Source organism: Linepithema humile, chromosome 6, assembly GCF_040581485.1.
Source record: "Linepithema humile isolate Giens D197 chromosome 6, Lhum_UNIL_v1.0, whole genome shotgun sequence".
In the NCBI taxonomy this organism is placed as follows: domain Eukaryota; kingdom Metazoa; phylum Arthropoda; class Insecta; order Hymenoptera; family Formicidae; genus Linepithema; species Linepithema humile.
In genome coordinates this window covers 10,000,001-10,004,253 of record NC_090133.1, presented here as the reverse complement: position 1 = coordinate 10,004,253, position 4,253 = coordinate 10,000,001, and the positions used below count along the sequence as shown (strand labels likewise).

At 30.6% G+C, this 4,253-nt stretch overlaps 1 protein-coding gene across 1 annotated transcript in view; it reads right to left on the bottom strand.

The window, feature by feature from the left end:
* Positions 1-2,626: 2,626 nt before the first annotated feature.
* Positions 2,627-4,253, bottom strand: part of LOC137000636 (uncharacterized) — a 7,845-nt gene continuing 6,218 nt past the window's right edge. The window contains exon 4 of the mRNA XM_067357802.1: positions 2,627-4,253. This exon is cut by the window's right edge and continues 3,066 nt beyond it. The gene's annotated coding sequence lies outside the window, so the exon portion shown is untranslated.

Sequence of the window (4,253 nt, the reverse complement as noted above, 5' to 3'; positions counted from 1 at the left end):
TATAATTTTATATTTCTAATTTAATAGGTTTCTCATCCATAAGGATCGGGAAACATTTTTGTGTATTTATTTTGTGATCTACTCTCTAAACTACTAATAGAAAGAAAAGATTTACAACGGATAATCTCAATCAGGCGGGGGGATCATTTCTGTTCCCTCGCCGGAATTCGAAAAGGCCTATAACTCGTTGGTAAGTGACATGTTGCCTTCTGATAGCTACGATTCCATCGAGGAATCAGATGAAAAGAGATTTATAAAGAAGCTCAAGTTTCCAATCCCCAGAAACGTGATCGCAAGGACTCATCGACTTTAATATCACAGACGTCAGAAGATAATGCATTCCCTGCAAAAAAAGGCTCAGAAAAAAAAGATAAGAAATTGAGGAAAATGGCTAAGAAAGAGAAATCAACGGATACTATAACTCAAGGAAAGAACAAATTCAGTCAGCAGTCTACGAAGATAGATAATGATTGCCTTTACAACAATTGTTGTCGTAGCCCATACATCATTTTCACAGTGAAGACTTCACTAAATATAAAATGGGCAAAAAAGAAGAAACCAAACTATCCAACGTAAAATTTAGCAGAAAACTTCTGAAATGTAACGTCCCCTTCACAAGCATGGAAACGTATGCCAAAAACTTCTGGAAGGTCACCTTTGAAAATTTCAGAACTGCCAACGACTCATTAAGAAATAGATATCTTAAGGAAGCCGGTTTCACTGTTTATATTTCCAGATATAAATTATTCAGAAAAGGTGTCATCCACGAAATTCCTTTGGACGTCACGATGGACGAATTGAAGACTATATTCTCTAAAGAAAACCCAGGGTTCCAAATTAGTGATGCCTTCAGACTAAAAAGGAAAAACAAGATTACCAAAATATGGGAAGAATGTCAATCGATCTGTATCACTATTAAAGGTGAAAATCTTCTCGGTAAAATCATTTTATGGCGCTGTGTTACACCAGTTCATGCTTACATTCCTAATGTTAGGATCTGCTATAATTGTGGTCGCCTGGGTCACATTAGTAAGGCATGCGAAAGTGAGAGAGTATGTTTGACCTGTGGCATCTCTCATCTGAGTAAAGAGGAAGATTTTAAATCATGTACTGCAGCCAAGAAATGTGTCAACTGCGGTGGCGACCATATTTCATCAGACTTCTCGTGCCCGGCACTTGTGAAGAGGAGGCTTATCAACAGGATTATGACAGAGGAAAACATCCCTTTCCTGGAAGCAAGAAGGAAATCTGACCGTGTCAACCATTCATGCAACTCTAAAAACTCATACGGATCCGATTTTCCTCGGCTGTCAAGCCCAATGTCACTAAGAGACTCAACGTTTGCTGACGCTGTAAGATTTGCAAATGCGGATCAAAATCTCATAATCTTCCAAATAAAAGTCCTCATATTTAAAAAGTTCCGCATATATATGGGGCATTCTTTCTCAGCTTTACACCCATGCTGCCCATTTTCTATTTGATCTAAAAATTTTAGAAAAAATCTTAAAGTTTACAGAAAAATGTAAGCTTTCCAATGGCGCGTGGCAAAATTATCAAATTCAATTGAATCATACTTAAAATTTCAAAAAACCGAAAAAAAAAATAAAAACGGTAATTATTCAAGTGTAGCGATTATTCATTTGACGTTTTTCTCTTCCAATTAACACTTTCGAGTATTCTGTTTATCTGTGCACTGTCACATGAGTCTAAATTAAAATGGCGGATCCAATATGGCCGTCAAAAATTTAAAAAATTTAAGAAATTAACGGATTTTTGTAAAACTTAATACCAAAGAGTTTTTCTGTATGCTGAATACAAATCTCAAATCGGATTTTGAAAATTCAAAATGGCAGATCTAATACGACCACCAAAAATATTGAAAAATTTAAGAAGTTAACGGATTTTTATAAAACTTGGTATCAGGAGTATATTTGGGACGCAGATTTTAAAATTTTATCATTAAATTCGTATTTATCGACCTATTTGGTCTAAAGATTATCGAAAAACTATTAAAATTTATAACAAAATTTAAGTCCTCCATGGGCGCGTGGCAAAATTATCAAATTCAATTGGATCATTATTTTTTTTTTGAGCCTAGTCAAAAAAGTTTCATAAAATAAGATCGTGAAATCCATTTTGTACACATTCGAGAGAGTTTCTCTGCCGCGATATTATCGCCATTTATTACAACATTTTTACGTTAAAAAACGTTTCATTGTGATTCCGTAAATTTTTAAACGCTTTAATATTTGGATTTGTATATCCGACTCCCATAGTTCTGGGCTTTTTTTGTGCTTTGAGCGTTTCTCTGAGGTTTTCTTCGAACAGTTCTTTTCAGAGCTATTTTTAACCGTTCTTTTAGGACTGCTCTCAGAACAATACTACAGAAAATTCTATTATCTGTATTATTTTTGATCGTGAATCTTAGAATTTGATTTTCAATATGTCCAGTATACACGGGTGATAGATGTTGCAATCCCTACAATGTGGAAGGTCACAGAGGGAAAGATCTTCGACGCATTTCGAGTGTTATCAAACGATTATTCCCAAAATTTCCAGATTGTTCTCAACCCGAATAACCTTGATATCCGAGTTGCGTTTTCGCGTATTCGAATAATAATAACTCTTTCGTATAATATCAATGTTTATTGCAGATCCACAAAATAATTGCTTATTAGTTATTCACCAACAATTGAAATCTCGCAAACTTTAGAATCAGTGATCTCGTTTTACGAGATGCGACAACGCCTAGGAACCTTAATGGTCCTGAGTCGCTTCCCTGCTTAAAATAATAGATAGGAGATGAATGGATTTCATTACTATAACATAGAATCTTTATGTTGATTGATACGACGAGTTTTTAACCAATGTCACAATACATACACTTCCAATATAGTTTAATGATATTTTATAATATTATTTCTTTTAATACTATTGAATATGAAAATTTGTATATCAGTTAATATTCTTTTATATGTAAAGAAGTTTTGTCATTTATTTATGATTATTCTATAATAAACTGCTTATGATATTTTTTCATAAAAAACTTGAGCTAAAGCTATTTCATAATAATCTATAGAAAGTTTAATCATAATCTATATTTTAAAATCTTTAGAAAATTTTAATTCTCAATAAATCAAATTTAATGTAAAGTTACTTTTCCATTTTGATGCCTCTGTTTCATGTAATATTGTTAATAATATTTAGTCATAAAAATATACTGTGCGATATACACTTTGTATCATAATGTATATTTTTAAAATTGTATTCTGATTATAAGTTACATGATGCATTATTTATTTTAATACTTCCGATTTTAATATTTTCTTATAATAAACAATTTATAATATTCTATAATAAAAAAACTTGTTTAAATCTCATCATATTGAATTAATATATTTAATTATATAGAAATCATCTATATGTAACACTCTGATATCATGTAAGTATTAAAAAAGCATATTTAACATGTAAATAATTTTATGTTACTTTACATACTAATATGGGACTCTATGTTACTTTATATACATGTGTATATGTGATTCTATGTTACTTTATATATGTGCGTGTATGTGATTCTATGTGACTTTACCTATGTTTATATGTAATTCTATGTTATTTTACATACGTGTGTATATGTGATTCTGTGTTACTTTATATATGTGCGTGTATGTGATTCTATATTACTTTATATATGTGTGTGTATGTGAGTCTATATTACTTTATAAACGTGTTTGTATGTGATTCTATATATGTGTGTATGTGATTCTATATTACTTTATAAACGCGTTTATATGTAATTCTATATATGTGTGTATGTGATATTATGTTACTTTACATATCTGTGTATGTAACTCTATGTTACTTTATATATGTATATATGTAATTTTATATTACTTTATACATGTGTGTGTATGTGATTCTATATTACTTTATATATATGTGTATATATATATATATATATATATATATATTTAAAACTGTCTTAATATATAAACCAATCATAAAGTCGAATTAGCATCTAAAGACATTACTTATAAGATAGTAGTCATCAAATAAGAACGGCCTATATCTAGAAACTATGTATATATAGAAGGCACAATAATACATGATATAAAGCAAGAACAACTAATATGATATGGTCTGATATGGAGAATAGAGAATGATAAACTACTTAAGCAAGTAATGGAGTGGACCAATAGAATAAGACAAGAGAAAAAAACCTAAGTAAACAGATAAAGGAAATAAAAAAA